The sequence below is a fragment of the Montipora capricornis genome, chromosome 3 (assembly GCF_036669925.1).
Source record: "Montipora capricornis isolate CH-2021 chromosome 3, ASM3666992v2, whole genome shotgun sequence".
Taxonomy (NCBI): domain Eukaryota; kingdom Metazoa; phylum Cnidaria; class Anthozoa; order Scleractinia; family Acroporidae; genus Montipora; species Montipora capricornis.
In genome coordinates this window covers 36156165-36168664 of record NC_090885.1, presented here as the reverse complement: position 1 = coordinate 36168664, position 12500 = coordinate 36156165, and the positions used below count along the sequence as shown (strand labels likewise).

Here is a 12500-nt window from a genome sequence, read left to right as displayed (position 1 = left end):
AATAAGGTGTATTACCGGGATTGCTGGCCATTGGAGTGTTACTCGGTTGAGGGGTTGGCTAGCTGGCCGGCCTCCACGTAGAAGCCCCTGGACATATCCCAGGCACCGAACGTCCATTAAGCGTTGCAGTTGTGAACTACCTAAAGTCAACTACCTAAAAATCTGTGCTTGAATTTATAAATACTAAGTACTAAATATTGAAAATTGTGTTCATAAGTGTAACAAACTAAGGATGATCTGCGATAAAAATATGGGAACTACTACTATTTCCATTGTCTTTGACCATTTATATTAACAATATCTTTTTACCCATCGCATGTTCCTGAAAGACCATGCACTCCAAATAACTCAACATAACATGCAATGATTTTCTTGATGCTCCGTTCCCTCTCCATTATTTTCGGGTGGCGATCTTTTCTGAAAAATCCCTCTAATGATTTATACATCTTAATGTTACATCGCGAACGAGATACTCCCGCAAAAAAGATGGCGAAAGGAATAAAGTGGTCTTCAGGCCTCTACATCCCACAAAAAGGCCAGCTAGGTCACCGTAAGTTCTCTTAAAAAAACCACAAATTTGCAAGATAAAAACTATCTGTTGGCATACCGAGATCAGCAAGGCTTGTAAACGGCTATAAAGACGAGAACGTTAAATACATACTTGATTTCATTTGTCCAGAATAGCTAGAAATGTCATCACCGTCATCAGGCTCCAACTCTGAAGATTCGGAGAAAGAACTGCCTGAAAGAATAGTTTAATGGCTAAATGATACTCATAAAAACAAGCCTTGACCCTCACTGACTTTACCACCTATGAATTAGCTCTTTAAAACAAAAATGCATTCCAAAAAGATCGCCGTATGAGAAGGGGCAGTTTTTCGCTTCTTTGTTTGTTTTCATGAAAGCCTGAAAAAGAGCTTTAAAATTAATTTTAAAGGAAGGGGGGACTTCATTCGTTCTGCGCATACCAAGATATTTGGGTTGCCTATGGATGCGCTTGCTAATACCGGGATATTTTTGCGTGGTTTACAACGATGCGGAAAAAGCAGAGCTTAGCACTTGCTCTTCATATCATATCATATCATACATATCATACATCTTTATTTACCCTCGGATTTTCAGAGTAGCTTGGTGTAGCTAATTTCTCCTAGCATTTACCCTCCCAACCATGATACACCACAGAAGACAGACCACAACACCGGGAACTACATGCCCTGCTCTTTGCGACAAGTGTGCGGGTTCTTTTACGTCTCACAGGATTATGAACATTGAAGGGTTGTGAGACGGGACCTCCGGCTTATCGTCCTTATCCGAGAAGACTAGAGAGTCTAACCATTTGCAAATGTAATTACAAAGGCAGCACTTTCTCCTCAGTTATTTAAAGACCCTGAGTGTTGGTCCGGCCGGAGTTGAACTCACGACCTCCCGCGTGACAACCCGATGCTCAACCAACTGAGCCACCGGTGCGCGGTTGTTATCCGAAAAAATAATTAGGGGTAACCAAGCATTTTTCAGAGATAATTAAGATTCGATTTGGAAAAGAACGCGATACATTACTTTGTATATTAAACCTTTTTACATATATTGTTGATTATTTATTTTCAAAAAAGGCGAGGCTACCTCTAATTTTCTTTTTGGATTTCAATAACATTAGTTAAGATCTGCTTTTCCCGCATATTCATAAATCGCGAAAAAGAAACTTTAAGTTAGAACGCACCGTCCTTAACACGTCCTCATTATTTATATTTTTCTCTCCTCAGACCCCTACCCCCTATACATGTAACACAGAGTACTTAAAGAAGAGAGTTATTGCAAGCAATGTTACTTTGGCTCTATTGAGAAGCTCAGGTTTTTTTTACTTCAGTCAGTTGCAAGATTTTCCAGTTTTCAAAGGGCCATCCCCAGAAAAAACCTAACCTAGCAAAACATAAACGAATCACTTACTTTTTTACTTCGGCTTTCTCTTGCTCCTGTTTCTTTGGCTGAGTCATGGCATGTACTTGTTTCCTTAGTGGCAGATGCTCTATGTACTACAAAAAAATACATGTCGGAAGTGACAAAATCGTGCACCGATGGCTCAGTAGCCTGCGTAGCAAGCGTCTCCAGCGGGCGAGAAACGAATTCATTTTCCTGGCCGCGCGAAAATAGGGCTAGCGCAAAAAAAAAATTGGGGGGAAGGGGAGGAGAGGAGAAGGAAACGCTTGCGGACAAACCCCTTAATTATGAAAACTCCAGTTAGCTCACGAGCGGGATCTCTGATTGCACAATTCGGAATTTTTGATTGACACCTCAGTCCCTCATGTCACAATAATGTATCCCCAGTAGCAAGCGAATAAATCAGAGAAAGTTATTCGCTTTTGCTGGACTCGTTTTTCGCTCGCTGAAATCACTCACTACGCAGGCTAAATGGCGAAGAGACCTTCTTTTAAAGAAGTGTTACATCGAGCAGTTAGTTCCGTTGTCGATAAAGGATTTAGCGGTGGCTTAAAAGAAGAAGAACAAATTTCGATTTATTAAACAGCTCGACCAAGGGGGAAATTTGCTCGTCCCGCTGGTTTCGGGAAAAGCCTCATTTTCTACGAAAGCAATGCCTGCGTATTAAGGACGGCGCCTACTATTATTATTGCGCATACGTTCTGCGCATCTCGAGATAGTCGGATTTCCTATGGGTGGTGCTTATTAATACAGGGATATTTTTGCGCGGTTAAAACTATACGGAAATAGTAGATCTTAGTAAGTACTCTTGGTATCCAAAGAGAAATCTGGGGGTAACAATGCATTTTTGAGAGATAGTTAAGCTTCAACTTGAGACAGAACGCCATACATTGCTTTGTATTTTAAAGCTCTTTACTAATATTATTTATTATCTTTCAAAAATGCGTGGTTACTCCCAATTTTCTGTTTGGATTTCAATAACACTCGTTAAGATCTACATTTTCTCTATAATCATAAACCGGGGCAAAAATACCTTTGAATTAGTAGGCACCGTCCTAAATAGACCATTTTCGAATTCTCACGGCTGGATTGGATCTAACATGGAATGGAGGCTAATGCGGGCAGATCTTTTTAAATGCAAATTAATTTGCCCGCATAAGCCTCCACTTCATGCTAGATCCAGTCCAACCGTTAGAATACGAAAGTGGCCTATTAAGACTTAATTAGTCCTCTCAAAAGTATTGCGAACGATCAAATCAAGAAGGCCTTAAATTAATGGGGATTTCGGCTCATCGGCTGGCTAGTAAACAGGCTCCTAAATGATTAAATCTTACGAGATCCTTGTGTTTTGCACGGCTGTGGAGCTCCTGTAGTGCATTTTCAATGCCAACGCTTCGGGATTTCGAAGCCTTCACATTATTGCAGAAGCAAGTGCGATAGACTATTTGTAGCTGTTCCTTCAATTTTAACATCACTTTCTGGAAAACGTTAAATACACAAGCACCAACAACAAGGTGTTATTATCACTGGACAGAAAATTGTGTTGGAAAAGCTAGTAATTTCGGCGGGCTTGTTTTACAACAACATTCGTTCGGATTTCAGGTACTCTGAAATTTACTAGAAGCACTTTTGTTCACAGCATTTAGAATATTTGCCTTACCAAATTTAAACATTAAAATCTTATCGCCGCGGGAAATTTTTACGACAACATTTCCATAGTTGGGCTTGGAAGCCGCCTTCAGGAAGAGTATCTATTTACTAATATTGGTCAACATTATCGTTATTTACCTTGTCAAATTGCTTTACATTCTCTTGCCCAAAGTTCAGTTTCGCTATGAAAGACCAACATTTTCTTGGTCAATTTATGACATGCGGTTTTCAAAATGCAGGGGTTTGTCTGCGGTCAGCACTCATGGCCATCCCTCAAACTGACATTTCCCTTCTATTCAACTTACACGACGTACAATCTACTTTAGACCTCAAATCTACTTCAACGACACAAACATTTTAAACAAGCAGAGAAGATTCACAATAGGCGAGGCAAAGAGTTGCACCCGGATCGATGGCTTCTCCTTGCAGTTTCCGATATCCACTAGAGTAACGAGACAAGCTCCCGGAAAGTCGAATTTTTTAGAGTATTGACATAGTGGTACCCAGCAAAACAATTGAACGCTAACCGTCTTCAAAGGGGTTTTTAGACCTAAATACCGTAGATCAGCGCGGCTTAGCTTAGAAACGCTATTTCTTGTTGAACTAAAGCTCCAATTCTGCATGTTTTCATTCTCTTTACAGAGGTAACCTTGTCGTAATAAGATGGGATACTAGGTCGTGTAATTGTTACGAATTGTCCAATGTCATTTTGATGGATGACCATGAGTGTTGACTGTCTGCAAGCCTTTCCTTCTTGTCTCGCCCCACTTTTCGCGCGGCCAACACATTAAAAGTCTTCCATATCCCCCCACGGAAACGCTTGCTACGCAGGCTAATGGCTCAGTTGCAAGGAAGGGAACAATTCCCACCCTGGCCAGAGTTTTTCTCTGTCCTTATGTGGGCCCATTTCCATGAGTAGGGCTAACGCTCACACTACACTCTAATAGTTAAGTCTAATGGCTCAGTTCGTTGAGTATCGGACTTCCACGCGTGAAGGCTCGAACCACCGCCAGACCAACACTCGGTTATTAGAGTAACTGAGGAGAAAGCGCTACCGTCGTAATGACATCTGCAAATGGTTATACTTTCTAGGACGACAAACCGTAGGCCCTGTCTCAGAACTCTTCTTCACAACCCTCTGGGACAAAAAAGAATCCACACACTATTCGCATAGGGCATGGAGTTACCGGCGTTGTGGTCTGTCCTTTGAAGAATATCATGGCTGGTAGAGTAAAATTTCGGAAATATGACATGTAGCTACTCTAAACTCCGACCGTAAAGAAAGAGATGATGATGATGAAACCATCACAATAGCAACATGAAAAGAAAGACTGAAAGACAATAACGTGCCCACATTCTGAAAGATTTTGCATCATGGTTGAGATCATCTATGTGTAAAACAATCAAGGTAACAAAGGCTTGGCATTAAACTGTAAACAACAGGCAAAAGAAACATTCCGGCTCAGGTGAGCTCAAAAAAAAAAAAGATAATCTGGTACTTGTCAATGTCTTGACAGATGGTTTAGTAGGCAGAATGAAAATCAGGAACCATCACACCAAAAATGTCAATTATCCACACCGGACAAGGTGTCTTTAACTGCTCTGTTTACGCTGTTGTCAACGTCATTACCTTCCAAATTAACTGTTGGAAGATAATGTGAAGTGCTATTTTCTACCCATGCAAACCACGTGAGCGTTAGCCCTACCAATGGAATTGGGCCCACACCCGGGGGCCCACACAAGGACAGAGAAAATGTCTGACCAGGGTGGGAATTGAACCCACGACCTTCGGGTTAGATCACCGCTGCTCTACCGACTGAGCTACAAGGTCAGACAGGACCCAACTAGTGGTCTAATGCAATTCCTGCATTTTGATTGGCTATGCTACTAGAGAACTATTATTGACAGTCCTCAAGTAGCGAAAAGACTTCAAAGGCGTTATGCTTTCTTTCGTTTTATTTCCACATAAGTATTTCTTTAACTTGCATTTGCTAACTTTATTATTGCCTTTTCTGTCCGACTAGTTGGGTGATACTAAAACAATTAGACCCTTCGCCCTCAAGGGCCATGGGTCAATAGCCCATTCGGCTTCGCCTCATGGGCTATTGACCCGTAGCCCTTGTGGGCTACGGGTCCAATAGTAAGTTCTGTTGAAATATAAGTGCCCCACGGCCAACGTTTGCAAAAACAATTACCTTACCTCAGTGTCATACTTTCAATTGCCCTTCATCCTGCAAAGACAGCAAAAATAGTTTCATAACAGCCAGAGGTTACATGTATGTTTTATGCAGATTTTGTGTATAAAAATCAGTGGATTGGGATTGCAATCAAAGTGTCAAAATCACAGTGTCTTAAAAATTTCACTGAAGGATAAACCCTTGCCAAAGACAACATAGTCCACAAACTATGAGCAAAAGCAAAATCATGCAAGGTTCAGTTGTTCCGTGCTAGCAGATGCCTCTTTTCCTTTGCATTCACTGGGCTGACGACGTCCACGACCTTAGATGGCATTGTTCAAAATGCATGCCCCATGATATGTTTGCTGACTGTGACTTGAGCCCACTGTGACCCACGCATTCCTTCAGTAATTCCGCTGTTGTTAAGTGAGCCCGCACAAGACAAAGTTTAACGTGAGGTTAACCGCGGCGCAACACAGTGAGTTTCAACCTGCGGCAGAGGTCTCTTTTCCTGTACTCATCAGCGCAGTGGACACAACAAGAAGACACCTCTGCTGGCAGGGAAGTTCAAGTTCCGCAATCATTTGTGAAAGTTTCAAGTAAGTAGTAACTCTCATGCTGCATATGTCAATAAAAATAACGCCTGAATCCCTTATACATGTACTTGAACCATTCATGTGCAAATTTTGATAAATTTTGTGAAACTGTGTTTCATAATGTTGACTGATTTACAGTCAACAAGGTCTGGAAGGGGTTTCGCGTAATCCGTGAGTTGATGCCAAAAAAACCGTGAATCGGGAAAACTGAAGAAATACAGCTGTGATTCGTGAATAATATATTAACCGTGACGCGTGATCCTTTAACGTTTTAGTGCGTGAATCAAGATTTCTGCCTTTATAATGTCGTGAACATCAGTCAACCCTTCACGAATACATGTAATTTGTCTGTCAAGATGGTTCGAAAAAGGTCTTCTGTCATTGTCATGTACTGACATAATCTACCATTGCTGTGTTTCGTACTTGACCTCTCTTGACTCATTTGTAGTTGACATGAACTGAGATGAGGGACGCGTTGAAAGACGACATGTTGTAATCATCTGTCCAAGTTACTGCCAATCAGAGCTTGGTTCGTTAGAAAATGAAAAGCTGCCTGTCAAATTTGTAACATGTGTTCACGTCCGGGTCGCCTGGACGTTTTCACATGCGAATTGTTGCAATGGCGAGCGCCCAAGTAATCGTACCGTCTAAACTAACTCGAACTTTATGACAGGTCGTTAACATCATAAAAAAATCAACGACCACGGAAGTTTTGAAGTTACAAAACAAAATGTGAAAGAGAAGAATTGTAGAGTTAGGATATAACAACAATGAACTTCATTTATACTTTATCAAAGTCAAACAAAGAGCGAAGAATCGTCGGGTTATGGATTCCTGGAATCGTTGATTTCATCACCAACCTTTTGTTGCCTTCCCATCTCAGGGTCAACTGATACGACCCAGGGGCGGATCCAGAAATTCCTGAAAGAGAGGGCCGAAGAAAATGCGGCGAGAGCACTAAAGGAATTCGGAATGTCGAAAGCAAAGTTCAAAACTGGCACGCAGATTTGAATACTCTGTTCAAATTTCAAAACAACTGGTCACGCATGACATACATGTCATGATGTGGCTTGACTGTATTCATTTGGTTGTTCCTTGGAGTGTGTGATGAGTAGATAACTAGCCCTCAATTTTTCTTACATTATACATTGGTTTAGACCCCACCTTCAGGATAAAAATCCCACAATCAAATTCCATTGTATTGCTTTAAGGGTCCCCTCTGCAATATTCTGCTTCCATTCTTGGGTGTCCCATTCCCTTCCAATGAATATATGACCTTTCTTTATGAAACCCCTGCAAAATGTGACAAAAACGTTGATAAAAAATGATGCTTGGTAAGTGATTGACACATTAACTCACCAAAACCAGCCGCATATGGGAAAAAGGTCAAATGCTATAGCATAGTTAACCTATTGACCCGTGGGAGTGAGACTTAATGCCAGACGATTTTACTCGTCAATTTCAGACTGGTGGTTCAGGAGTCAGTGGGTTCACAAAATCAGTCAGAAAAAATTGCTTGCAGAAAAATTCTCCATGAACAAACCCAGAGAGACTACTTAACACCAAGAGCCCCAAGTAGGAGTCTCCATGCCCTTTAATTTCTTGAGTCCCTTCCCGAGAAGATTTATTTTTAGAATACATCCCAGGGGAGATACCACATTCCCACAGCTGAAGGAGCCAATCAAAGCAGATCATATCTCAACTAGGAAGTTTTTGAAAAATAAAATAAAAGGTTGACTTCATTGCCTTCACTGTAGTGTGGAGGATGGACGCTCCAGCCAATTTCAGTTCTGACTATAGGAATACAACCTCGCCAAGTAAACACCATTTCTCTGTTCCACCTATCACAATGTTTTACATGTATATGACCTTCTGTTGGTCATGAAATACTACGGTAATCTTTCTTCCAAGCATTCCTTCATCCCCTACAGCTGTCTGTAACAAATTTTATGACATGAGAGGGCAATGTACACGTAGGAGAGGAAGTGCAATTTAAGATAATCATTTATTTATTCATTTATTTTTTTTTTCGGAAAATTACGGATTGAAATACACAATTAATTTTATTAATAATTCAATCTTTTGGATAAACTTACCAATAACACTTTGCACCATCCCTAAAGTAATAAAGGAAACTTACGAGAGATGGATCACATAATTCTTCTCTTGTTTCTCCATCCTTATGAGAGATTAGTTCCCCTTTATGCTCAGGAAGAAAAATCTCCTTTCATGAATGGTTTTGTGGTAAATAAGCCTCTTCCTAACATATCAAATCAAATTGGTCAAATTGAATGCAAGATAATATTGCAGTACTTAAGGAGCTCAGAGCACATAAGAAGTTTGATTGGAGTGCACAAAAGGTGAACAAGAGTTGCTAGAGGAATTAGCTTCTTGTCAGTGCTCTGTAAAGTTGTAAAGTGCAGGCCACAGATGGTTTTTAATCACATGATGAGACGGTCATATTGGTGCAAAAAAAAAATAGCAAATTATGGCTCACTGATGTTCTGCCATTATAATAGAGTCAAATTCCCAAAAGACTTTTTCCCTATCGTTCTGTGTACCAAACATGGCTGCTGTGAGTCAGGTGAAAACCATCTATATCATATCCTGATGAACAATCAGTAAAAGCATTAAATTAAATTCAATTCTCTTATAACATGCTTTCACACAGACTTATCAAGGTAAAACATATCATGTAATGACAAATATTAAGGTGCAATGTGTTTACATCATGCAACAGATTACCTAATCTACAATTCAAACACTGAGCCATTGGCGTATAATTAAGCAGGTATACATTAGAAACAAAATAAAAATTAATAACAATTATATGTGAAACAGCAAGTTGAAGTGACAATAGTTATGCAATAGGTCATGATCACATAACAATTGAGACTATTTACAACAAAATAACAAATAAAATAAGAGCTGGACAAGTAACAATAATTATTCATTTACAAGCAATAGAGCGATTTTCAATTGAGTGTCGTAAAACCAAAACCAAAGTAATTACTTTAGCCAATCAGAAAGGACGGAGGCAATCCGGTAAACCAATCAAGAATTGGAGTAATTACACGTAACCGACACAAAGCGCGGGAAAATGTCCACGCGCGAGACCACGATTGGTTTTGGTTTCACTTCTGATTGGTTGAAAAAGTGGCCGCAAGAACTTTGAACCAATCACTGAGTGAAGTAATGCAAAACCAAAGTAATTATCTAATTACTTTCGACACTCAATTGAAAACCACTCTAACATGTGAAAAGGTCTAATTTAAGTTGCCGTGGTTAATGCGATTTTTGGAGTGGAGTTCATGCCTTTTGTTAAGGCCGTGCGGATTAGGTATAAATAATAACTATTGTGTCATCCAATAGGCTTCTCTGTAGTAGTAACTGGCCTAAATGGAAAACACCAGAAAACAGTAAACTTACTGATCATGTTTCAACTGGTGTTAGCTAATAAATATAGCACACGAACGCTCTTTTGCTTCTTTTTTTTTTTTTTTTTTTTTTTGTCTTTGTTAGGTTTTGTTCCTTTCCAGTTAAGCGCCGATCAACTGGAAACTTCAACATCCCCTCCCCCCTTTTTCCGGGCAAACCACGGGCATTTAAACTTTTGAAGATTGGACTGTTCAAATTCCCGCCCACTTGGACCAAAGTAGTATCCAAATGCCCTACCCTGTCGTCAGATTTGTCTGTCTGTCTCCAACTTTTGAAGACATTTTTTGTTAAGTTTCGATTTGATCGGCGCATTATAAATAATAATTATTGCCAGTTTGTATTACTTACCGACGTTTTTCGGATACGAGGCGCACTCGGTTGTAAGACGCACCTTTAACTTTCAAAATTGATGGCATTTACGTCACAAACTGAAAATCTCATCAAAATACTCGGTTCTAAGCCGCAATTTGGTTCAACTCATCGCCTAGTTATGCTGTCTCAACTGAAGGTTGTAGTGTAGGGTCAAGAACAGTGGACCACTTCGCGACGAACGTTGGTGCGCAGGCTCACCCATTTTGGAATCGCACAAGGGGAAGACTGGGATGGAGTTTAACATACAAGATGCCTACTCGGCGGCCAGCACGACCAGCAAAGGGATCAAACCGGGGAAAGAAGTTTCCGGATTCTCATCGTTGACAAACTGCTTTCCCCAGAACCATCCATTGAACGAAGATCTTCAATTGGAACACACTGAAACTGAGCTAATCTTGCATGGCCCACATCGAAAACAATAATTGGATCCCACAACAAAAGAGTTCTTTCAGCATACACCACACCAAAACACCTGGAGAACAGCATGACAGAACATGTAACTGCGAAAGAAAACCAGAATGTCCGCTTGATGGTAAATGCCTCCAAACTTAAATGTATCCTATCAAGTACATTGTCAACCTCCACTGCCCACAACGACTGAATCATACGTTGGACTAGCAACTAATTTTAAAGAACGCTTCAGAAACCAACCATGTCATCTTCATGCCAGCACGCGAAACGAAACAGCTTTATCTAAAGAAGATTATGAAAAGACGATATCAGCACTTTTTGTAGTGTCAAAATTTGTATTTGATCACACTTTCCATCTGAAAGCTGAAAAGTTCGGTATTATCGTCTGTTTGTGCCCATTCTGTTGTTGGTTTTGTCATTCTCTTCTAAAGCAAAAACTTGTAAAAGATCAGATTTAATGACGATTGGCGATGTGACATATATTCCTAATTATCAACTGCGCAACTTTTTCGTTGAGAAAAGGATTAAAAGTGAGTTCGGTGGTTACGGCTGTTGTATCCGAGTACTAAGTTTTAAACCAAAAATGTTCATGCAAATTGTACCTAAAATAACGCTTGTGGCCAAAATTCCCTCTTACGAACTTACTCCTTAATTTTGTCCGTCAAATTTTCAATCCGTTAAAATTTTTATTAATTTTCCACACATTTGAAATTAACTGTTTGCTCTTGTTGGCAAATTTTTTGCTACGTAGTTCCAATTTGGCCGTGTTCCCATGTTTTGAAAAATACCAACCCGCGTCCTTTACTAACGTCATTGGTAACCCTGACAATGTTTAATTAGTTAATCAAAATGGTGTCCCCTCGTGATAATTTATTATAATTTTTCACGAGCTTTTTCACTCCAAAGATCAAATTTATTTCCCCTCGCCTGAAGGCTCTGGCAATTCAGTTATTTTATATTTATGACCATGCAACTCGCGAGAATTATATTTTCCTCATTTCTCAACCTCTTTATTACACCCATTTCCTCACAAGTGCACCTTGCGAATATGATTGGCTCCCAGCAACTCCGAATTATTTGTATTTTTGTTTTTTTTTTTTCCGCTCTACATCGCGTCAACATTTTTTGTTCCCCAGCCAAATGAAAATTGGGCCACTAACACCAAAAACCACCAATCACTTTCCTATGCTTTTTTTTTGTAGCCGCCCTTTCAACTTGCTTAAAATGGCAATGTACAAAGAAAAATCATAGTGTGGGGCCAATTATTTGGAACTTTTGTTCCCAGCGTTGTCCAATACAATTTTTGGCCCTGTCCCCCCTAAAATCCCGCTCTGTATTTTTAGGATCCATTAAAATAATAGTTATGGTGAATATCTGAATGGAATGTTAAAATAAAGTTGTAAATGGCTACTCTTTGTTTTCGGTCAAATATTTTTTTCTGCAGACTCCAATATCCTTCGTAATTTTCACATCCGAAATTCGCCCAGTCTTTACGCAGGTTTTTTTGATTTCGAAATCAAACTTATAATTTTCCAGCCCATATTAGCTATGCCAAACTGCTCATTCAATTAAAATTTTAACTGTTATTCTCCAATTGATAACCGCCCATCACTAGAAATCATCCGCCCTATGATCAATTTGGAGGACATAGTAAATGTATACCTGCTTTTCAAGGTTTTTCCAACTTTGTTTTACTCACAAAATTGTACACCACTTTCCCTTCCCGCCATTTTCCACATAGGTACAGATGTTTTCAGGGTTTACAGATGTCTCAAAGGTTTGGCTGGCTTTTTCACTGCAGACTAGTTTGAACTTCATCGACCGAATAGATTTGTGTAAACTCAGCCTCTAAGGCCCCATCACAAAGCCATGTTATTTCAACGCTCCCCGTCGAGAGAGATTTCCCGCCAACACTTTGGGA

The 12500-nt window shown here is 39.9% G+C and overlaps 1 long non-coding RNA gene across 2 annotated transcripts in view; it reads right to left on the bottom strand.

The window, feature by feature from the left end:
- LOC138043011 (uncharacterized) overlaps window positions 1–8510 on the bottom strand; it is a 13721-nt gene extending 5211 nt beyond the window's left edge. Inside the window, exons 1-6 of one of the 2 annotated variants that reach the window (XR_011131162.1) lie at window positions 8455–8510; window positions 7523–7651; window positions 7219–7279; window positions 5786–5816; window positions 1945–2030; window positions 662–742 (exon numbers count right to left, since the gene is read on the bottom strand). This is a non-coding gene — a long non-coding RNA (uncharacterized lncRNA). The remainder of the gene's footprint in view (window positions 1–661; window positions 743–1944; window positions 2031–5785; window positions 5817–7218; window positions 7280–7522; window positions 7652–8454) is intronic. The other variant, XR_011131161.1, reaches the window with a different exon arrangement.
- Window positions 8511–12500: the final 3990 nt, after the last annotated feature.